General features: G+C 36.7%; 1 non-coding gene across 1 annotated transcript; it reads left to right on the forward strand.

Annotated features, from left to right (window-relative positions):
• The first annotated feature begins 803 nt into the window (after window positions 1-803).
• Window positions 804-865, forward strand: LOC119618480 (U7 small nuclear RNA). The gene has a single exon (XR_005234777.1). It is a non-coding gene; the product is annotated as a U7 small nuclear RNA (small nuclear RNA).
• The last annotated feature ends 24,839 nt before the right edge of the window (window positions 866-25,704 follow it).

Consider the following 25,704-nt stretch of genomic DNA (forward strand, 5'->3'; position numbering starts at 1 on the left):
TGAATAAGTATGGATTACAACACATGAATAGAATTAAACAGTAGAAAGCTTTTGGAGTTTTGAGTTGGGGGAAAATTCTATTATTCATCTGTGTTAAGAAAAACTGGTACACTGAAATGAGTTTATGGAACTGCCAATGTCTGCAAATCTAAGTACACTACACGTAAAAAGTATGGCTAGCTAAAACACATAATTATTATTATTATTTAGGATTTTTTCTATATTAATATCATCATAAGCAAACAAATAATTCATCAGATACATTGAATCAGAGTTATGTGTTAAACTGAAATTTTATTAAATATTTCATTAAATTGGATAACGGCATTAGTGTAAGAAAAAAACTTGTTAAAAAATAACTCATTAAAGTTGAATTAAAATATGATGGCTTATTTATAGTATTTTTTTTTTAAGATGGAGTATTCCTCTGTCACCCAGGCTGGAGTGCAGTGGTGCAATCTCAGTTCACTGCAACCTCCACCTCCCAGGTTCAAGCAATTCTCCTGCCTCAGCCTCCCGAGCAGCTGGGGCTAGAGGTCCCTGCCACTACGCCTGGCTAATGTTTGTATTTTTAATAGAGACGGGGTTTCACCTCATTGGTCAGGCTTGTTTCGAATTCCTGACCTCCGCTGATCCACCTGCCTCGGCCTCCCAAAGTGCTGGGATTACAGGCGTACGGGCGTGAGCCACAGAGCCTGACCTATGGCATTTTTTAATTATGTAAAATAAAGTAAAACTTATATAAAAATCACCTAAATTTTTCTTTGAAAATTTAAAGTAGTAGACTACAAAGAGACCTGAAGTAGTGTTACAGCTCTTTTAGAATTTGTCTAGCAGGTTTTCTGTTTTTTAGCAGAAACCCTCCCCAGCCAGTACACACACAAAGACGATGTGACTTATCCTCTCAGAGAGCTCTCTCAGGTTTATAGAACAAATCTCTCTCTTCACATGCAGTCTTTTTCTTCTAAATTTTTCTCATTTGAGCTTCTTAGAAGTTCTATATTTGCTATTTATCATTCTATTTAAATTTCTCTATAAAGTCATCCAAATTCTCAAATTCATAAACACAAAGGAAAATGTTTCAGATCCTCTTGGTTGACCACTAGGTGACATTTCACACCATTCATCACTTCTTCCTTCCCATAAACCTTTCCTCCCTCAGTTTCGTGACTCTCTCGGGGCTCCCCTGCTCCTCAGCTTGTTGTTCATGTGATGCTGATCCCCAGGCCTTCTGCTTTCTGTTTGTCTTTGCTCTTTAAGAAGCATTACACTTTCCTTCTGCTTCAGCTCTCACAGTCATGGAAAATATGTAGCAGTTGAAGATTCTTGCCACTTTATCCTGTGCTACATGCCCATGAAATAAAATAGAATGCATTTAGAAGTCTTTCCTGATTTATAAATTCTCAAAATCCATCACATTGTGAACCGGGAATAGGGTTTATTTCCCCAGGTAAAGTCCGAAATCATGGGCAAGTCTCACCAACATGTGGGAATAAACCTAATGAAATGTAAACCGTGTTGCGTCTCACAATACCTTTTGCCAGGACAGAGCTCATAGGTGGTTCAGCAGCTTTGTTTTAAAGAATGGCAACCTAATGCTGCGTATTATTGTCAGGAGTGCTGGTCCTTCATGTTAGTGTTAGGATAAAAGGGAAGCAACATAGGGATGGGGTGTAATGAGGCATGTTCAACTCCCACTTCCTGTCAGAGTCTGATATTTTTCTGTTTTGGGATCTTCTTGGCCAGGAGGTGGGTTCCATTCAGTTAGCTGAGGGGCTTAGAATTTTATTTTTGGTTTACAATCGGAAAAGTAAATGCCAACTAAGAGGACAAAAATCCTTATAGATATTACATTGGCTGGGCTTCTTTGATTATTTGTATCAAAGTAAAGATAAGATTATTTATTAGGGGACCATGAAATTTAATCAGTGAAGACATGTTAGAATTTTCACTGAAGAAAAATTGTAAGGAATTATCATTTGTAGAGAACACTATTGTGTCAAGGGAATATCTCTTTCTTATGCTTTTATTTTTCCCAGTTAAATTTCTTATTAACATGTTTATCAACTGAAGTTATGGCAAGAATTACATTTCTATAATAGGTAACAATGCTGCAGGAACAATACCATGTTTAATGGGTTATTCATATCTCTGTTAAGCTTTCTTCAAAATAATTAGAAAATACTGCATTCACCTGAGGGTAAAACATTCAAGCAGAAATGACAAGATAAATGTATGTGAGAAAAGGGGACAGACTGCTATGCAACTCGATAAATTGTCTGGCATATTTATTTCTTTTCCATTATCTTTAGGGTGTTTCAAAGGATTGTGAAAATGAGATAGAATCAAGATGAGTATTCTCCTCTTGTAGCAAATGACTTTTTAATACATCAGTTAATTGAACTGTTTTCCCACAAAGAAGGTCACAGACAGTATCAACTGTCAAAACTTTTAGAGAAAAAATGTTGCATTCTTCCTAAAAATTAGGAAACAACATTCTGTTACATTTAGTTTTATTAAGTTAGAAGAGGAAACTAAGCATTATTTTTAAAGTGAAGGTAAATTGCTGGCAAAGCTACATTCTCTTCACTTATTTTAAATAATTTTATTCATTCTTCATTGTCTTAGTGAGGCAGCCATCACTGATCATTCTATTATGGAGAATACTGTAACCAATATTAGCACTTGAAAAAATATCTTGAGGATTGAGAGTCTGCATTTACACCAATATATCCCATAAACAGAGAAAATGTTGACAACTGCAGTCAGTACCACGCTTAAGTCAGGGCAAGAGACAAGCTCACTGGGATAATGTGTGTCTCCCCCTTCTAAACCATGTTCCTGGCACCAGAGACCCTGCAGTTCCTTCACTATATGGTGCCAACCCACATCCAAGTACTGTACCAGCCTCTTTCCAGTTTCACCTTCGTGAATTTAGATTACATGTTCAATGTGACCATACCTAACTCATATGAGTGGCCAAAGAAAAGAAATGTGAGAGAATGGAGTTTGGGAAGAGAAGGTAGGTGGCCCAGGGACCAGCCTTCCTCCTGTGGTCACATCTGCATTTTTGCTCTAATATGTTATTACATGTTACTATTACTTACACATATTACTATTATTGCCTTTGTCATTTGGCATTACCTGGTATTTTTTGTTGTTGTTGTTACCTTTCAATTTCCCATTTGAGCCATTGAATGCTGACAATGTTTTTTTTTATTTTTTGTATCCCTACTGACTTCTCCAGTGCATAAAATAAATTTTCACATGATAGATGTTAGTAAATCTTTTTGAATTAAATAATGATAACATATTATCTATTTAAACAAAATCTGGGATTCTAATCAGCTATTCAGTTGGTTACTCAAATGAATTTATTGTGTAATATTCTTGTCATTGTGGAATTGCTATTTTAAATGTATCTCCTGGAACAAGTGGTATTTTCATTGACCATGATATTCTATCCATTAAATTGTTATCTAAGTGCAAGAGAAAATGGTAAGAAGTATAATAATATTTATAATATCAAAAAGTTCTGATCAATTGTTGAACTCAAGTAGTCAGAAATCAAAAGCATGAGTGCTAATAGAAATAAATGCAATGGTGTAATGAAAGTTTGTCTTTTAGGCTAATCCATGGAGACTTCACACTCGGTAGCATGATTTGAACATTATAGTAAAAGGAAAAATTTCATTAGTGTGTGTCTTGTACTATTTTGTGGAAACTGTGTCTTGTATTATTCTGTATAACTCTGTGTAAATTCGTTCTTGTGAAAATGCTAAGTAACCACAGGTATCGTTTTTTCTTTTAAGTTCATGGGTACATGTGCAGGATGTGCAGGTTTGTTACACAAGTAGATGTGTGTCATGGGGGTTTGTTATACAGATTATTTCATCACCCAGATATTAAGCCTAATAACCATTAGTTGTTTATCCTGATCCTCTCCCTACTCCTACCTTCCACCTTGTGATAGGCCCCAGTGCTTGTTGTTCCTGTCTATGTGTCCATGTGTGCACATCGTTTAGCTCCCACTTAAAAGTCAGAACATGCCATATTTGTTTTTCTGTTCCTGTGTTAGTTTGCTAAGGATAATAGTCTCCAGATCCTCTTACGTCCCTACAAAGGACATGATCTAGTTTTATTGAGAAAGTATCAAGAAACCTATCAGTCCCTATATATTTCTTCCCACTAATTACAATGATTTGAATTGTAACTGTGGCTGTACTTAGTCCTGAACATATGATCATATTATTAGTAGAAAAAAGGATTTCCCCAAATAAAACCCATGTATTGACAATATAAAAAATATATATTTATAGCCCAAATCTCTCCTCTGGGTTCTAAATTCCAATTTAATTCTTAATATCCATAATTGGATACATCAAAAATGTCAAACTCAACATGCAGAACGGAACCTATTACTTTTACTCAAATACCAATTTTCCACATATCAGTAAATGTTCTATCATATACCCAATTTCTCAAGGTAGAAACCTATAAGCTATTTTTTCTTCCAGTTTTTTCTTGCTTCCTGCTTGCCATGATGTCCAGTTGGTCAGAAAGTCTCAAAGATTTAAGTTTCAATTTTCCACTAAGTATATTAAGAATTTCTCTTCCTTTCTTGTCTAAAGCTACTGCATTTGTCTATCATGTCATTCCTCATATGGACTTCTGCAGCAGTCTCTCAAGCCATCTCCCTGCTTCCACCCTTGCCACCTCTGATCCTTCCTTACGCATCCTCTTAAAATGTGAAGCAGATCTTAACCCTTCTCTGCTGAAAGCCTTTGTGTTGGCACTTGGAATAAAAATTCAAGTGCTTTCCTGCATCTGATCCTTCCTGCTTTCTCCCTGGTGGGTTGCTCCAGCCTTATAATATAACAATACTTTCATTGCTCTTTATTCTCCTGCGACATTTTTCTTCACTGAGTTCTTCTGCTTGTCATTCACTTTATTCCAGTTTTTACATGGCTACCACCGTTTAATTACGCAATTCATAGTTTCAATATCCATTTCTCAAGGAGTTGTTCCCACATATAATATGGCTTCATTCCTCCCACTCACACACATTTTTCTCCATTATTTTTTATTTCTTTCATAGAATTTACCCCAATTTACAGAGTTTATTCTTCTACTGGCACTTATATTCATCTCTCTTCTTCTGTCAGAATGAGAACCACATCTGTTTGATTTACTACTGGATTTCAATTACCTCGCATGGTTCCTGTTGTGTAATAGTTAATTAATATTTATTGAAAAATAAGTGTATCTAGGATAAATTTACTAGTATGTAGCCTACTGAAGCTCCCTGAAAAATATTTTAATGTAAATCATACAGATGTTGTCTTCTTAAAACTTTATTAAAATAAGATGGAATACAAATATATAAACAAAGAAACAACCAGGTAGTGCAGTTTTAAATTTATTTGGTAAAAGTAATAGGTTTTCCAAAATATCTGTCCATAGGATAGTGAAAGGCTTTTGCTATTTTCAAACTACATTGGTTCTTATCTTTATATTTGAGAAAGATGAAACTCTTAACATGTCAAATTTTATCCATTAGTTTCACATTTTACCTTATAATTTAAAAGTGACTTCCATTGTCACTGAGGTCTCTATCAAAAACATATCTATAAGTATCCTTTGCTCATTTTCTTGAAACGAGGTGTGAAAGAATATTGTCATTCTTTACAATTTCATAAAAATAATAGTCAAGTTTTTTTCTCTGAGAAAAAAAACTACTATATCCATGCTTGCTTTTTATAGTTTGGTTTTGGTTAAACAACATAATAGATTAAATAAACTACATTGTGATATAACGATAGCCAGTTTAATATATTAATCATATGCTAGATTTTGTCATGTACCTATAAGGAAAACATGTGCCCAAATACTCAAAATGAAATGGATATTTAAAATGACAATGATAGATGGCCAGATTAAATGAGTTAACTCCAATCTTAATAAAATTCCCTGTTTTGCTATAATGGTTATGTAATTAGAATAGAAAATGCATTTTAAGTCCAGATAGCCCCAATATTGCATTTGTTTCCTGTGTTTTGCTTTAGACACAGTCTGTATTTTACTAGTATTATAACACCCAAGAATCTGTCTTTAAGTATAAAATAAAAATCATTCCAATCTGTGTTATCTCTACAATTCAATCTCTGGGGGAAAGAGTTCTAGCAAAAAAGGGCCATGTTTGTAGTAATTTGAAAATAAACCATGCTAGATGAGGTATGAAATGGGACAAATCTTAACATTTATATGTTTATTTTTCCTTTATTCTGAAGACTCTTAGCAAATAACTGTATTCCTATGAGACAAAGCACAGTTTATAATAACTGAATTACACTGTAGAAAATGATGTACTTGGGGTTTTAATATTTTAATATTTTTGTTTTGAAGCAAATCTTGTGATTTTTCTACTTGTTATAAGTTAAAAATTTTGAGACACTAATAGATAGGAGGAAATGGTTAAATGATTTTTATAGTTTTCTTTATTACTGATTAAAATAAAAGTATAAACAATTTTCAACTATTATTCATAATGCTATCCACTATCTCTGCTTGGTAGGGGCAAATTCAATAGTCCATGAATCCTTGGAGCCAAGCTGTGGTAGTTTTAATATGTTGGAGGCAGACAAATTAGGGAGAGGGTTGTTTACAATCTCCACTTGCCTGAATAATTGAAAACAACGTGATAGTTTATTTTTATAACTTGTCTATGGTCTAAGAGTGCAGTGGTTAGAGGTGAAGCAGGGGATAGAATTTATCTACTACCACACTATCATTTACTGCAAAGTCTTCAAACAATTTTTAAACAGAGTAACAGACCTTTTCTCAAATGGATTTAAGGAGAATTATGCAGTCCATTAAGTGAAAAATCTAAAATCCCAGAGACGTATACATAATATTCAACTTTTCTGAGTGAAAACTTGTACATATCTTAAAGAAAAAGGGGGAGCTCCTTTTTAGGTAACTTTTGTAATTTTTAAAAATATTCTCTTTTCCTATATGGTGGGAAACATTATGTGACAAAACAAGAAATTAAGGTTCCCCCTAAATCTCCCATAGAAATACCAAACTAGAAAATAAAAGCTGGCCAAGGTGGTGGCTTACGCCTGTAATTCCAGCACTTTGGGAGGCCAAGGCGGGCAGATCACAAGGTCAGGAGATCGAGACAGTCTTGGCCACCATGGTGAAACCCCGTCTGTACTAAAATACAAAAAATTAGCCAGCCGTGGTGGCGTGTGCCTGTAATCCCAGCTACTTGGGAGGCTGAGGCAGGAGAATCACTTGAACCCAGGAGGTGGAGGTTGCAGTAAGCTGAGATCACGCCACTACACTCCAGCCTGGCGACAGAGCAAGACTCCATCTAAAAAATAAACAAATAAATAAATAAATAAAAATAAAAGCTGAGCCAAAATATCAGCTGAACCTTTATTAAGTGTGGGATACATTTTATCATATTTAGAAATCATTTCACATATAAATTATATGTAAAGTGACATATTTAAGCTATCAGAAATATTAACATCACAGATAAGTTTCTAATTTATTCTGTACATAATAAAATATTACAGATGGAGAGAGAAAATATGTACATTCAGAGATCATACATTTTTCATGACTCCACATGATTGAAGTGATTGATATTTACAGAATCTTTAATAGCAAAGACAATTCACAAAAAGGTTAAATTCATAAGACTAGATGCAGCTTGTCAAACAGGATGAACAAAAACATCTAGTAATCCAAAGTAAGAAAAGAAGGTGAAGTTTAAATGGACAGCAGAACACTTGAATTAAATCAGCATATCTCTCTGTGAATCTAATGAGCTTACATTACGAGTATTCTTTGATTCACTCCAGCAACCCAAAATTGCTTAAGCATTCAGCCAAGCAGTAATTTTATTTGAAATTACCTAGACTTTATGTGTGCTGAATGACCATGGCTTGGATTTTTATTTGTGTTGAATTAACAAAGTTGACCTTCCCAGATATTAGCACTCTGTTTAAACTTACCTTTATATAACAAATTCCACATTTCTCTCTAAATAAGCTGCATAGCCTTAACGGTTACAGTAATACTCGAAGTCTCATCAGCTTCACTCAAGACAGGTCATTAGAATATTCACTCTTATAGGCATGCTACCTCCACCTCCTTTCTTAACGCACATATTTATATATATATTTATATGGCGCCCTTGATGTTCAGACCCATCCTTATGAGATCCGCAGCCATGACAGGATGTGAGACCATGTATCCTATGGAAGGTCTAGTCTTGACCAGCCTGTCACCGAGGACTCTAACAAACTTCTGTACTTTTATCATGAGGAATAAGGGTAAATCTGTGAAACTTTAGTCATATTTCAGCCAATTGTAAGGAAGAATTCTAAAATGTTAGCCATTCAACATGCCTCAGAAAGTATGGTTGTCCTCACTAGTATTTTCAGATAGAAGGTGAATGGCCATTTTGTCTTAGATGTCAAAGAGATTTTTATTCATCCACTGAGGGTGATACAGGTAACTGTAAAAGTTTCTTGAAGTCTAGATTATATTTCATAATATTTAGCTCTAATTCTTAAAGAAAAAAAATCTTATCCTCAGTTGTCACAGAAAAAGCCATCTAACAGATGTGGGCAGCTAGATTGTCTGTTAGAATGTATATTTGAACTGGCATGTTTTGTAAGAGTGCACCTTGGATAAAGTCCTATGATGTAAAGACAACAGACAGGTTGGAGTGGCTAAGCCTGTGAATAGAAAACAGCACTAAATAATCTCCACTGTAGATGTTCAATCTTGGCCAAAAGTCCAAGGTCTTCATCAACCAATCTATAAAATGAAGGGATTGGACATTATTTTATTCATCAAATATGTCTGGAATGTTCATTATATTTCAAGTCCTGCAGATATAAAATGTAAAGATATAATCTTTAAAGTACTTCTGGTCAAGCAAGTAGAGCCAGGTGAGGAATGGCATCTCAAGGAGGGCTTCCTGGAGGAGGTGAACTCTGAGTCTGAAAAAGACAGGGATTGAGTCAGGGAGCATATTGAAAACACGATTGTTATGAATCCAAGCTGGAAAAGCCTTGGTGGGTGAAAATGTGTGTGACAGAGTTAGAGTAAAGGGGAGAAATGATGAGAGGCTCCTTTGAAATTTCACCTCCCCTGAATGTATTTCTATGCCATTGACTTAAAAAAAATGTTTTAATTTTTCACTCAGTATTATTTTCTTCAGGATAAAAACCATATTTCTTTCTTTCTTTCTTTCTTTCTTTCTTTCTTTCTTTCTTTCTTTCTTTCTTTCTTTCTTTCTTTCTTTCTCTTTCTTTCTTTCTTTCTCTCTCTCTCTCTCTTTCTCTCTTCCCTTCTTCCCTTCTTTCCTTCTTTCCTTCTTTCCTTCCTTTCTGTCTTTCTGTCTGTCTGTCTTTTTGTCTTTCTGTCTTTCTGTCTTTCTTTCTGTCTTTCTTTCTTTTCTTTCGCCGGAGCCTCACTCTGTCTCCCAGGCTGCAGTGCAGTGGCGCGATCTCGACTCACTGCAAGCTCCGCCTCCCTGGTTCACGCCATTCTCCTGCCTCAGCCTCCCAAGTAGCTGGGACTACAGGCGCCCGCCACCACACTCAGCTAATTTTTTTGTATTTTCAGTAGAGACGGGGTTTCACCGTGTTAGTCAAGATGGTGTCGATTTCCTGACCTCGTGATCCTACGTGCCTCGGCCTCCCAAAGTGCTGAGATTACAGGCATGAGCCACCGCGCCTGGCAATAAAAACCACATTTCGATGTTGTTCTTTTCACTCTACCTCCCTAAACCTCCACCTTACTACTACCACTTAGAGTGAGTGATAATCACAGACTCTCAATAAATAGGTTGGCGAATGAATGCTATACTCCTTTTCCCCTAGGCAAGGATGCAAAGTTAAAATTGAGTCAGAGGTCTCTAGGCAATTAACTGCTGCGCATTGGTCTTTTGCATAAACAGGTCTTGGCCTCATCCTCTACCCAACCCTGTAAAGTTTCCATAGCTTCCCTCTAATCCCTCCCAACTCCATACCTCATAAAGGTCTAAGTCGACAACTGATATAATTAAGGGACCTCACAGTAATATGAGTCTTTATATGTGAAAAATGCAGTCTTGCATCCCCCAGCCTACGGGAGGCAGCACTGGTACTCAGAGCAGTAATGAGGCAATATTTGGAAGCCTGAAAAATGAAGAATCCAAATGAAATCAAAGCTAGTTGGTAAGCCTGTTTTATCAAGCAGTCCTGTGTCTTTGGATTTTTTCTGCAGGCTCACCACATCTGCTTTACGTTGCTGCCATGTTTTACACATAATTGTTCATTGTTCCCATGTTTACTCATTGCTCAGCAAATCGCTGGCACTAACTTCAGAGAAGTCATGGGACAGGCGTGGTGGCTCACGCTTGTAATCCCAGCACTTTGGGAGGCCGAGGCAGCGGATCACCTGAGATCAGGAGTTTGAGACCAACCTGGCCAACATGGTGAAACCCCCACCCTACTAAAAATATGAAAAGTAGCTGGGTGTGGTGGTGAACGCCTGTAATTCCAGCTACTTGGGGAATGAGGCAGGAGAATCACTTGAACCTGGAAGGCGGAGATTGCAGTGAGCCGAGATCCTGCCATTGCACTCCAGCCTGGGTAACAAAAATGAAACTCTGTCACAAAAAAGGAAAAAAAAAAAAGTCATGTACAGGAACTATCCAGCAGTCAGGCTAAGGTAGGTATAGTATTTCTGTGCCAAGTGCATTAATGAATGAGTGTCTTTAAATGGATATTTGACAAACAATCGCATAATTTTATTCATTTCAGAGCTAGGAAGCATAAGTATTACTCAAAAATTAACACACACTATGTTTTCATCCAGCACAAGGAGTAGCAAATTTCCCATGTGCCAAGCAAGAAAGAAATCTTTCATCAGCCCTGCTAAGGGCTGTGTCTTTGAGGATAGTCATTTTTCCTTTGGCTCCAATTCATCCTGATGGCTTAAATATGAGGTCAGGTTCAAAGAGTCTAAATCAGGTGAAATGATTTCCTTTTGAGAGGAGGCAGGAGGAGAACAGAGTTATCTGTCCCATCACTAGAATATATTGATTTGGCACTAGAAAGAAGAGAAGTAAAACAAATGGGCTCTATATGTGACTCCTATTAAGAAACATTTACATAATTCAAGCTAGAAGGGAAAAATGTCACCTATCAGAGGATATGCTTTTGGAAAAAGAGAAATAATAACATTGAGATCTCTCTTTACTGGAGACTTTCAAGTAAAATATGCCTCATGTCTACAGAAAATATATAATGGCATTAGTAATGAAAAACTCATATATAATGTAAGTTATCATTTTGAGAAAGCCAGCTACTACTTTTGCATTTCCTCAATAAATTGTCACATTGCATGCATTTGAATTCTTGCAAGACAATTTTCTCATTATTAATAGATAAGAAAATTACAGTACCTTTTACTTATAAGTCACTAGATATTAGTGAAGATTCCCTTGAACTTCCTCTGTCCTCAGTATAATAAATATTGAAAGGCACTTTCATATAGAGATTATTACATCAACTTAAAAGTCATGCAGAGCTGGGTTTAAAGTTTGGCTCCACTAACGTATCATTACAAGTGACAGAAAACATGATTTAAACTAGCTTGAGCAAGTAATGGGAATTTGTTCATATAATTAATATATTTCAGGGGAATCTGAATTCAGTTAGAGCTGAATTCAAGGAACAAATTGTGTGATCAGAACTGAATTTCTCCCCATCTCTTGGCATGATCTTCTCTCTTCCATGCCATGATTTTGATTTGTTTGTTGGGAGATGGCTATAGCTCCATCTTCTCTCAGGAGCAATCATAGGGATGTTCAGCCAGGAAGACAGTGGGCTTGTAGAACAAAGCTTGAAAAACAGGTGCCCTAAAAATTGATGGTTATTATTAGAAATTTAATAAATACATTCTTGGTGATGAAAATGCCATTTTCCATCCCATAATAATTTACTGTGTGATCTTGGGCAACTTATTTAGCCCACCAAAGCCTCAATTTCAATTATGAAATGGAAATGATATTAAGTACTTTCTAAGGCGTCTAAAGTTTAAACAAATTTTTGAGAACTGTTTCTAAAGTTCTTGGTAGAATACATGACAAATAATAAGTGGGAAATAAAGCTGCTAAAAAAATCCAGAAAGAAGTATGAGTAGACAAAGGGGGTTCTGATCCCTGGCCCTGATCACAGGACTGATGGTCCTTCTAAAGCGGAACTACATTTCTGTGACAAAAATGCATTTGAAAGTTTGTGACTAAGTGCGTGGAATAGCATAAACTTGCCAAAGAAAATTACACCAGCATTTATGAGAGATGCAGTATATTTGGTAGAGAGAAATAAAAAGGAAAAATATCTATGTTCTTACTATATGAAAATTGCATCATTTGTTATAATCCTTCCACCTACAGAGAAAAAAGAGACAGTCAAGGACAAAAACATAGCTTCATGCATATGCATCACTTGGCTATAGAACATTGGTAAAATTTCCTTGTATCTGTTAGGATCTTCAGCCTGATAGCTCAAAGAATACCCACTGGGCTAGACTAGATGATGAAATCGATGAGAGAGAGAGAGAGAGAGAGAGAGAGAGAGAGAGAGAGAGAGGAGAAGAGGAGAGGAGAAGAGAGAAAGAAAAAAGAAGGATGAAGAAAGTATAAACCAGGGATGTGTGCATTAGATATTAACGCTGGCAAATATGTGGGGCTCCATATCTTCCTGGAAACATGCTAATGATCTTATTCTGACTTCCTCACAAGCAATATGAATTTCCAGGAGGGCAACAAGGGATAGTTGCCTTGAGTCAGAAAATAGTTGAGGCTAAAGTACTGATTCTAAAACTCTCTTTCTAATAGTCCTCTCAGTCCAGAACTCAGGGCAGATTTTCTGTAGACAGAGTAGACTATGGGGAAGAAACATAATGATTCCTCTATTACTTCAGCTATACTTGTATAGTAAAGACAGGGCAAAAAGTACAACAAGGAAAGTCAATTGATTTGCTATGATAGGCATGGCAATTATCTTCTTTTTCATTTCTGTCTCAGAGTCCCATCAGGCACAATTTACATTTTATAAGATGACATTTAATATACATGTGTGTTTTTTGCTACAGGGATATTTGAATTCATCAGCACACCATTTGCCTTAGTCTGTTTGAGCTGCTATAACAAAAATAACATAGACTGGGTGGCTTATAAATGACAGAAATTTATTTATCACAGTTCTGGAGGTTGGAAACTCCAAATCAAGGAGCTGGCAATTTGGTGTATGATGAGGGCCTGCCTGGATTGTCACATGGCAAAAAGTGTCATGCACTTCCATGTGAAGAGACCACCAAACAGGCTTTGTGTGAGGAATAAAGCTTTTTACTCACCTGGGTGCAGGCGGACTGAGTCTGAAAAAGGAGTCAGCAAAGGGAGATAGGGGTGGGGCAGCTTTATAGGATTTGGGTAGGTAGTGGAAAATCACAGTTAAAAGGAATTTTTCTCTTGTGGGAAGGGGCGGGGGTTACAAGGTACTCAGTGGAGAGGTTCTGAGACTCATTGTCTAGGAGGAGGAATGTCACAAGGTTAATTGATCAGTTAGGGTGGGGCAGAAACATCTCAATGGTGGAATGTCATCAGTTAAGGCAGGAACTGCCTATTTTCACTTCTTTTGTGATTCTTCAGTTGCTTGAGGCCATCTGGATGTGTATGTGCAGGTCACAGGGGATATGATGGCTTAGCTTGGGCTCAGAGGCCTGAATAAAAGAACTAGGGAGTCTTGTGGGGTCTCTTTTATAAAGGCATTATCCCATTCTTGATGGCTCCATTCTCGTGACTAATCACTTCCTAAAGTCCTCACCTCCTAATACCATCACTATTGGAAATTAGGTTTCAATATGTGAATTTTGGGGGAATATAAACTGTAAGTCCATTGCATTGTCATGATCAAGGGTGGAGCAACTTGGAATCAATAGTTCTCAAGAATTACATACTATATTGAAGGTGTCCAAGTGATTGTGTTTTCAGAGAAAGAAGTTCAAGAAAGAGTAATTAAGAACTGTAGTCATTCATATGACAAATGAGGACTGGTTGATAAACCCATCTAACATCTAAATTCTGGCTCAGAATATTAATTGTTGAGGAATTACATGGATGGAGCTACTAGCAAATATGTTTTACCTCTTACTAACCATGATGGCTGATTTGGGGTATCAACTTAACTGGATTAACGGATACTTGGGCAGCTGGAAAGGCACTAAATATTCTCACTGCTTCCGTAGGCACTGAGCCTGTCCCTCTTCCGTTAAAAATAAGCCAGGTGGTTTGGCATTAGATTAGAAGATTGAGCTGCCCTAGGTGTGTCTGTGAGGGTGTTTCAAAAAGAGATTGGCATTTGAGTCAGTGAACAGAGTAGAGAAGATCTGCCCTTACTGTGGGCTAGTATCATTTAATCAGCCAGCTAGAATGGAACAAAAAGGTAGAGGAAAGGAGAATTCTTGTTGTCTCTTCCAGAACCTGAACACCCTTATTCCACCCTTGGACAACAGAATTCCTTATCTTCCATGCTTTGAGACTTGTACCTGTGCTGCCTCCTCTCCGAAAAAACCCTCTTCCCCTGGGGTTCATGGGCCTTGGGTTTTAGACTGAGAGTTCACCATCAACTTCCTTGGTCCTGAGGCCTTTGAACTTGAACCGAGTCACACTACTGGCTGGCTTTTCTAGTTCTCAAACTTGCATATGGCCTATCATGGGACTTCTCAGCCTCTCTAATCAATTGAACCGATTCCCCTAATAAATCCCTTCTGGTCTATGTCTCTCTGTCTCTCTCCATATATATACACACACACGTGTACATACACGTGTATATGTATATGTATATACACGTATATATACATATGTATATATGTGTGTATATATGATTGGATCATATATGATTGGATCAGGGGGCAGTTTTCCTCATGCTGTTCTCATGATAGTGAGGGAGTTCTCATGAGAGCTGATGGTTTTAAATGAGGCACTCTCTGGTTCTCACTGACACTCCTGCAGCCTTGTGAAGAAGTTGCCTGCTTCCCCTTCCACCATGATTGTAAGTTTCCTGAGGCCTCCTAGCCATGCTTCTTGTTAAGCCTGCAGAACTGTGAGTCAATTAAACCTTGTTCCTTATAATTGCCCTGTCTTAGGTAGTATTCTTTATAGCAGTGTGAGAATGGACTAATACATCACTGATGTTATATAACCACCAAATACATTGTTTTCTTTATACTTTAAATAGTCAGTTATCTTTTAATGATTAAAAGTAAGAAAAAAAGGGCTTTTATTTTTATCTTTAACTTTACCTTTTCCAGTGCTTTCATATTCTTTGTGTAGCTCACATTCCCATTTGTTAATACTATTTCTTATGCCAGAAGACATTTATTTATTTCTTGCATTGCAGGTATGCTTGCATTGAGTCTCTCAGCTTTTGTTTTTCCAATAATTATTTACTTTGCCATTATTAAAATATATATTTGCTACATATTGAAATCTGGATGAGATTTTTTCCCTCAGAACATAAAGATATTGCTCTATTTTTTTCTGACTTGTACAGTTTCTAATGAAAAGGATGCTATAATTCTTACTTTTGTTCCTCTGTATCTAGTAATACTTTTTTTTTTTTTTAATTATACTTTAAGTTCTAGGGTACATGTGCATAACGTGCAGGTTTGTTACATATATATACATGTGCCATGTTGGTGTGCTGCACCCATTAGCTCATCATTTACATTAGGTATATCTCCTAATGCTATCCTTCCCCCTTACCCCCTCCCCACAATAGGACCCAGTGTGTGATGCTCCCCTTCCTGTGTCCAAGTGATCTCATCGTTCAATTCCCACCTATGAGTGAGAACATGTGGTATTTGGTTTTCTGTTCTGCGATAGTTTGCTGAGAATGATGATTTCCAGCTGCATCCATGTCCCTAAAAAGGACACGAACTCATCCTTTTTTATGGCTGCATAGTATTCCATGATGTATATGTGCCACATTTTCTTACTCTGTATACCTTCAAGGTACTCTCTTTATTTCTGATGTTCAGAAGATTGACTATAATGTATCTAGGTGATGTTTGCTTTGGTTTAGTTTATTTTTTTAAAAAGTTGTTTATTCTGCTAGAGATTTCTAAACTTCTTGAATATATGGTCCATATTTCTTTCACTAACTTTGAAAATTCTTGGCCAATGCCTCTTCAAATATTCCTCTGTGCTGTCCTTTTGATTCTGTCTTGTTATTTGTGGATTTTAATCACATCTATGTTAAAGTCTTTGGTATTGTCCCACAGCTATCTGTGCCTCACTGGCTTCAAATTTCTCTAGTTCTCAGCTTCTGTTATTTTGTACCCAGTATATGGCCTGAGATGCCAGGGTATTTTTTCTCAGTGTTTCCAATTTCCTCAGCTTTCAGTAGTTTCTGAATGTTTGTGCCACAGAAAGGACATTTTCTCATTCTTTCTTCATTGATAGATTGTTGAGCTCATGGTGGTGCGGCAAAGATGTTTTCAGTTTTACTTGTTCAGCTTTAATACTGTGCAGGGCTTGTGATTCTGGGCCTTGGATAAATGGTCTTTTAAGAACCCCTGCCCCTCCTCTACTTGGCAGTTAGACTATGCCTATGTATTTGTTGGATCTTGGACAGGAGAGCTTCCTGCTCCTTCTCCAGTTGTAGCCAATTTCCATTTGGTGTCCATGAAGGAGGCTGGACCAAGTGATTTTTCTGCTCCTCCCATGGGGCAGAGGGCCTCTGCTTCTACCCTTGCCTAGAAGCAGTGGATTTTTTTTTTTTTTTTTTTTTTTTTTTGAGACGGAGTTTTGCTCTTGTTCCCCAAGCTAGAGTGCAAGGCACAATCTTGGCTCATTGCAACCTGTGCCTCTCAGGTACAAGCGATTCTCCTTTCTCAGCCTCCCAAGTAGCTTGGATTACAGGTATGCACCACCATACCTGGCTAAGTAGAGATGGGGTTCTACCATGTTAATCAGGCTGGTTGCAAACTCCTGACCTCAGGTGATCCACCCGACTTGGCCTCCCAAAGTGGTGGGATTACAGGCGTGCACCACTGCAGCCAGCCACGAAGCAGTGTGTCTTTATCTGGGTCCTAGGGTTGGGGGGATTCAAATCCCTTCTAAGACCTTTGTGTTTTTATTTTGTATGAGAGTAATGCCCAGAAAAGCAGTTGATGTTTGATGCCTGACCCAGGTAACAGTTGAAAACTATTTGTGCACCTGCATCACGAGGAGGCAATTTTACAACCTCCTGCTTTTTTTGTGGGCATTAGGTGGAGGCCTATGAAAAAAACCTTTCTAGTGAACATGGCCCCCACTTCTGACTGGAGGTCTCTGCTATTCTGAGTTTATCTGCTAACCCTTGTTAGTTGACCTACTTGTTACATAGCTCTAAAGGATGTTATAGTTTGTTGCAGAGGATATAACCATTGCCATGAATGCACAGGGAACCTGGGAGAGCTTTTCTTATGCCCTGGAGCTCAAAGAGAAATATGTTGCTTATTTAAAATTAATATAGTTTAAGACACCAATTTTCAAAGTTTTCAGCAGCATAAACCCTTTTCTGTAAGAAATTTTAAGTGGAACCCCCAAAACCAGGAGTAATTTACAAAGTCAAAGTTATAATGATTTATTATTATTATTATTATTATTATTATTATTATTATTATACTTTAAGTTCTAGGGTACATGTGCATAATGTGCAGGTTCGTTACATATGTATACTTGTGCCATGTTGGTGTGCTGCACCCATCACCTCGTCAGCACACTGCAAAAGCAATAGATGAGAGGTTTTTTTAGTAAAGTCATAGAAAATCCTTGGTCCTTTTACCATGATTTGAGCAAAGATTTGGGATATCAGTCTAGTCAATCTATTTATTTGAATTCTCCAGCACAGAGAGAAGAAACCTTATGTCCTCCTTCTTATTCTTAGGCAGTGACTACAAGGTCTCAGAAGTCTTGCCTTAAGTCTATATTTGATTCTAGGTAAGTTTGCTTGATAGTCCAATTAACTATTTCACCTTTTCCAGTTATCAGTTGCCAGAACTGCATCCCCAAATGATAGTGAGATTTTTACTAATGTCAAATAATCACTGTTAATACTAATTTTCTTCAAATCCTACTTTCTGTAACCACTGTTGGTCCCAATTGCTATTAGTCAATTTTTAAATTTTAAATGACATAACCCAGGCTAGGTAGTTTCAACAACAACAACAACAACAACAACAACAAACACATGCACTTGTAGATTCTATGTCATAATGGAAAATCAAGTCTGGGGACAATGTAAGGAGGAACATTGACAACATAGACAGAATCCAGTGAAGACCCACTGCTGCCTCCCAAAGACACAGTCCCTAGAATATATCTGTTTATTCTGAGCACTTGATGTTTAGACGTCAGCTGCTTCTCTCATTTGACCTCATGTCAGAATGGTACTTGCTTCTTCACATCATCTACTTTGAATCAATGTCTCATAAAGGTGCATCTGAATGGCACAGGCTGGGTTACATATATGACTGAAGGGAGGCTGGAGAAGTGATTGTGGACTTTCTGCCTTAGGGATAACAAAACCAGGAACAAAAACTCCTAGCCTAGAAGAGATGTTAAAAAGATTTTAGGTAGACAAAAAAGCATAATACTTGTCTTCTGTAGATACCATTTTCTAGCACAAAATTATTACTCAAAATTATGTATTTTGATTATGAATTTCTTGTACAATTCTCCCTATCCTTATCCCAGAAGTTTGTATTGACTTTGCTGTTTCTTCTTGAGAAAAGATAAATAGGACAATAATAAATGTTATCTCTAAAATTGTTCACCATCCTCATCATGTTATTTGTTGCAGTGAGAATCCTTTTTTACTAAGAATATTCTTCTTGAAATCCTAAGAACTCCCCCACAAATTGTAGACTAGTTATTTTTCAGGTTTACTGCCCAGCTGTCTTCCTCAGATTTCTTTCCATTTGCTCTTTTGCTTGAATTGTCTTATTTCTTGCATTCCATATATCTTCTTTCTTGAATTTCCTTTGTTTTCAGAATGCACTCTTCTTTTCTCAGAAAGAGTGCATGGGGAAAAACTTTATGATTGAAAATAATTTCACTTTTCTCTTGTACTTGATTAAAAGCTGGGCTATGTATAGAATTCTAGATTCAAAGTTATTTTACCTCAGAGCTGTGAAGACATTGGTTCATTTTCTTCCAGCACTTAATTGCTAAAACACTGATTGTAATTATTGTATTGATTATGATGATTCTTCTAATTTCTTTGGGGTTAAGTTGTTTATATAACTAGGTAATAACATTACTGGCTATCAAGCTATGATATTTTAACCACCGAAATAGAATTTTATTGGATGTGAGAAACATAAGTGAAGATAAACTATACAACTCTTTTGTTAGCAAGTATGTTGAATTGTCTCAAGATGAGAAAGACAAATAGAATGCAAAAAATGAAAACGGGAGAATGTTGTATATTGATTTCCCATACTTTTTACAATCTACACTCTTATAGCCCCTTACACTCTATTTCCATTTGAGATACAACCATTCCTCCCTCTTTGAGCACAAAATAGTAATATCTTCCACAACAAATAGAGAACCTGTTCAGTTTCTTTCAGTGAGAGCCAGTGCTAAGTGAAGAATGCTGTACCATTCAGGGTTCAACTAGAGAAGCAGAAGCAGCAAGATATATTTTATATAGATATGCATATCTGTATATATACATATGTGTGTTTGATACTGATAATTGACTGACATAATAATGAGGACTGGTTAAGCAGTCTTTTGAAAGCTATGTCTCTGTATCTTATGTTGGAGCTTGAAGTCCACAGGCAAGGAATCAGGAAGAGAAGATTGGAAGTATTTCGGCAACCCCACAAGGATGAACTTAAATGCATGTCCATTCTTGTTGCCTCTGACCTTGGTTAAAAGGGTATCCTGCAAAGGCCTTTATCTCAGAGCTAAACACCTACCTGGCCCAGGGGCCAAAAAACTGAAGATGAATCCAGAAAAGGCTCAACAACTGCAGATCCAGATGCTGCTTTATGCCATTGAAATGATACAGCAGATCAGCAACACCATAGATCAGCTATAAAATGTCACTTCCTTCCCTAGGTCTTCCAAATCTTGCAAGAATCTCCTTTGTGCTTCACCTGATTGGAAATGCTTAAAAAAGGGAATTCTGGGTAATCTAGTTTAACCTAGCTAAGTGACACTTTAAAATGTCATCATAGTCCCCCCAAAGTAATTTTTAAAAAATTAGTTTTTTCCTAAAATTTTATTCACTAGAAGTAGAAAAAAAAGTCTGTAACAATTCTCTCAGGAACTTCTGGTGGCCATCAGTATGATTTCACCATATGCCTGACAGAGTGAATGAAACTAAAGCCTGGAGGTAATTGAGGGGTAAGATTTTTTAAAATACAGAATTATTTTGGTTGCCTAAATGTTTTCCAAAGGGAATCCTTTTTTGTTTAATCCTACTTCTATACCAGATACTTTTGAATCATACAATTCTCATTGAAAAAAACCATGGTGTTAGCATACACAAAGTTTTTCTTGTTATTTGCAGAAGTGACATCTTTTGATTGATCTAAAAGTGGAATCACACTATTATTGGATAATTTAAAATTGCTTTAAATTATAATATGTCTAGTTAAGATACAAGTCCTGATTTCTCTTGCTCTAGTGGTGTCATAAGCACCAAGACTTTATAGAAGCATTAATAATCAAACTCACGTCTTGGTCTTGTCAACATAATCAAAGACTAAAAAAGTGATTTAAAACTGAAAGCAATGGTCAGAACAGTTCTGGACTCATTCTGCTACTGCTCATATAGCCTTTACATGGTGCTCCAAATGTATAATCCAAAATGGAAGGCAAATGAGATTCAGCTGGTCTCAAAGAGACACAGGGAACTTGATGAAAGCATTGCACAATCCAGTGGACCCGTCTATCACAAATTGTAAGCCATGTTTTAAAATTAAAACAAAGGGCCTGGCAGAGAAATTGCCAAAATGCTGTTCTTTAATAATGAGACAGAACTGATAGTTTGTTCAATTTACCCATCAATTTGTCCAGAAGCTTTTGTTGGGAAGGAAAATTGTTTGAATGCTAATCACTTTATACTCTAAAGGTGCCTAAATCTCCAGCCAGAGTGTATCATGAAGAGATTAAAATGTTCTTATTTTGGGCTGGGTGCGGTGGCTTATGCCTGTAATTCCAGCACTTTGTGAGGCCAAGGCGGGTGGATCACCTGAGGTCAGGAGTTCAAGACCAGCCTGAACAACAGGGTGAAACCCTATCTCTACTAAAAATATGAAAATTAGCTGGGCATGGTGGCAGGCACCTGTAATCCCAGGTACTCGGGAGGCTGAGGTGGGAGAATCACTTGAACCCAGGAGGCAAAGTTGCAGTGAGCCAAGATCGTACCACTGCACTCTACCCGGGGCAACAGAGCAAGACTGTGCCAAAAAAAAACCAAAAAAAAAAGTTCTTACTTTTGTAGAGATTGAATTTACAGCAATGAGTTTAGAAAACTAAAGAGTGTGTGTGTGTGTGTGTGTGTGTGTGTGTGTGTGTGTGTAAAATTTCCTGTGGTTAAAGCTGTTATTAAGAAATACCCTAGGTATCAACATGATCATTTTAAAGCTCTGGTTTGCCACATCTTGCATGGTTTTGATGTCACAAAAAATAGAGATTTTTCTAATTCTGAGTATTATTATTTTCAAAGAAGCCAGATTTAGATAAATTTAATCATACAAAATACCTCATATGCTCTTATCAAAGTGATTTAATTGCTCAATCTCTCAAGACATAGCTATTTTAGTTGGTGTTATGAAGCTAAGTTTCTTGGAAAGCCTCTTTGAATCTTCTAAAATACTAACTAATGTGTTCAGTTAAAGGAAATTGGGAGAGCAAACTAGGTATTGAGTCTCATTTAAAATATCTTGCTGATGAAGCGATATCTGCGCTCCCATGTTCACTGCAGTATTATTCACAACAGCCAAGATATGGAAACAACTTAGGTGTTCCTCATCAGATAGATAAAGAAAATGTGATGTATAATTACACAATAAAATGCTATTCAGCCTTGAAAAGGGAGAAATCCTGTCATTTGCAACAAGATGAACAAACCTGGAGAACATCATGCAAAGTGAAATAAGCCAGGCACAGGAAGGCGAGTACTGCAGGATCTCACTTATACGTGGAATCTAAACAATTTTAACTCAAGGAAGTAGAGACTGGAATGAAGATTACCAAAGTCTAGGGAGAGTCTGAAGTGGGAGAAGGGAAGATGTTGATCAAAGGGTAAAAGAGGAAAAATAAATTTTAGTGAGTTATTGCACAAATGGTGACTATAATAAATAATAATGCATTGTATATTCCAAATTGCCAAAAGAGTAGATTTTGAATGTTCCCCCTAAAATAAGTATATAATGTATGGATTTGTTAATTAGCCTGATTTAATGATTCTATATTGTAAACATATATCAAAACATCCCACTGCAACCCCATAAATATATTATTGTTATTTTTCAATTAAAAATAAGTTTTAAAATTAAAAAATAATATATTAAGTGGTTTAAAATTAGTTTGAAAGCCCCCCCCCCAAAGAGAACTAGCATATTTAGCCCCATCAGACTAATTACAAATTATATGTATGGTATTTGCTTCAATATTTTTATGGATGACTCTTTTTAAGCCAATGATTCCAGTGGCTCTTAGGTTTCTAGTGGTAGTTCAAGATTTCACAAAAGATAATTCAAATTTCACAGAGAACTTTTATATTATTTAAAATTTATTTAAAATTTATTTAAAAACAGAGATGTATTATGTACCACAATTTAGCTTATTAAACACCATCAAGGATGCTAATTTTATGTCAGATTTCTTCATATTTATGCAGTTTTCAAGGAGAAAAATCTTTTCTTCCTAATCCTGTTTAACTGAAGAATATCCTAAGATCTCAAAAAAAAAACTGCTAAAAATATTTTACCATAACCACCTACTTGCTGATGTAAATGGGATTTAGATGCATGTATTAGATTTAACTATTGCCCAAAACTCCAAATTTTAAATGCCTGTGTTCATCAAAAAAACCAAACTTAGTATTTTTACTTTTTAATAAGTAAATAATTGTGCATTTAGCCCCAAGTAGCAAAATTATATTAATAAATATCAAATATTAAGTGGTTGCACAGATCTGTAGTCCCAGCTGCTCAGTAGGTGAAGGTGGGAGGATCGCATGAGTGAGCCGGAAGGTTGAGGTTGCAGTGAGCTGTGATCATGCCTCTACACTCCAGCCTGGGCAACAGAGTGAGATTCTATCTCAAATTTTTTAAAAAAGAAGAAGTCTAGGACTCTAAAATTTCATAAAAATACTATCTAAATCCATCTATATCCTACTTGAAAGAATAAATCTAAATAAAATGATATAAACATTTTGAAAAAAACAAGATACAAAAATATATAAGTCATAAGCAAGCACAATAAAATCTGTAATGATAATTATATCAGATAAAATAAAATTCAAGGTGGAGAGTTTATACTGATAGAAAAGCAGAGTTTATATTGATTTTTAAAAAAACAATTATTGAAGAGAACAGAGTCGTGAGCACATCAGTTACATCTGAGAATGGCACCTGATGAGGTTCTGTGTGGATCCCATGAGAAAGCCATCATTTGAATTAATGCTGTAATACAGACATGCCACAACTTACTCTCAAAGCACTCTAACCAGCACTGCTCTTTCTGCTATTCATTAAACAAAGCCAACTATACTTCTGTTTTAGGGCCTTTATACCCAGTTTCCCTGTCTGAAATTTTCTTACCCCATATATCCTATGATATATTCTATTACCTTATTCAAGTCAATGCTGAAATGTGACTTCATCAGAGAAAGTTGTTCCTGAACACTCTGTGTTACATAGCAGCCTCTCTACCCCTCATCCTTTCCCTACTTCTACTGTCTAGATCCTGTATCATAAGCTGATATTATATGTTTCTTTATTCATCCATTTGTCTCTCTCATCCCGATAGAAATGATGCCTCATGAGGGAAGGAACTTAATTTCTTTGGTCATTTCTTTATTGCCATCCCTAGAAGAATATCTGAATAAGCAAAAAAAGAAGTGCAAGTGTGTCAGCTGTAGAGTTTTTTCACTGAAGAACTGGGAGGAGACTGAGTCCAGTCGCTCATGCTTAACCCAGCACTTTGGGAGGCCATGGCAGAATTGCTTGAGACCAGAAGTTTGAGACCAGCCTAGGAAACATACTAAGAACTTGTCTATACAAAAATAATAATAATATTTTTAAATTGTAGGTCCTATAACAAATACCTAAAAATGTGTAAGTGGTTTTGGATTTGGATTATGGATAAAGGCTGGAAGGGTTTTGAGGCACTTTATAGAAAAAAAAGTCTTCATTGTCTTGAGGAGACTATTGGTAAAGATAATAACATTAAAGGTGCTTCTGCTGAGGTCTCAGATGGAAATGAATATGTTATCAGAAACTTGAGGAAAGGCAATCCTTATTATAAAGGGACAAAGAACATGGCTGAATTGTGTTGTAGTGTTTTGTAGAAAGTGAATGTGTAGACATTTCTAAGCAAAATGTTGAAAGTATGGCCTGGTTTTTCCTTACTGTTTATAGTAAAATATGAGAAGACAGCTAAATTGAATAAGAAATTGTGTAAGAAATTGGTAAGCAAAAAGGAACTAGAACTTGAAGACTTGAAAAATTCTCAGCCTATACATGTTATACAAAATGAGAAAACACATTCTATAGAGAATATCCAGGGTGTGGTTGGATGATCCTTTGCTGAAGAGATTAGGCATGTGACTCACAGATCCAATCAACTAACTCAGCAGAAGCCAGGAATAGAGATGAGTTAATCAGGAAAGATCTGTAAATGATCCACTTATCTGATGGACCGGACCCCATGAATTGCATGGGAGGCCAATAGGTTTCTGAAAATTTTATACAAGCAGAAATGCTGGTATAGTAAACTGAGATGAACAGAGATGGGATAAAATGAATGAAGGCTGCCAGACTTCTAGAATTCTACAGGAAAGAAATGGGCCAATAACACTAATATGAATTGTCCTTCAAGAAAAGAGAACAATGACCTGGAAGTTGATTCAGAGCATGTCAGGGCTGCCACTGCTACCACGGCTCAGAGTGCACAAGCCTGTGTATGGGACCATCTCCTGCTTGGTTCCAGAGAATGGGGTCATCTCCTTGGGTTCAGAGGGATTGGCCCTCTGCTCAGAGCAGAAAGGGTGGGATTGTCAGCATGGCAGGCCTGGAAAGTGGGGTTACCACCACTGTGGGCCTGTAGGACAGAGCATGAAGCAAAAGAGGATTATTTTCAAGCCTTAAAAATTTAATGGAATTTGCCTTGTTAGATTTCAGACTTGTTTGGAACCTGTGATCCTTTTCCTCCTTCCTATGTCTTCCTTTTGGAATGGGAATGTTTATCCTATGCCTGTCCCACCATTTTATTTTGGAAGCAGCTAACTTGTTTGGTTTCACAAGTTCACAACTAGAGAGGAATTTTTCCTCCAGATGAATAATACCTCCAATCTCACGCATACCTGTGTTAGGTGATATTTAGATGAGATTTTGGACTTA

The sequence above is a fragment of the Chlorocebus sabaeus genome, chromosome 23, assembly GCF_047675955.1.
Source record: "Chlorocebus sabaeus isolate Y175 chromosome 23, mChlSab1.0.hap1, whole genome shotgun sequence".
Lineage (NCBI taxonomy): Eukaryota > Metazoa > Chordata > Mammalia > Primates > Cercopithecidae > Chlorocebus > Chlorocebus sabaeus.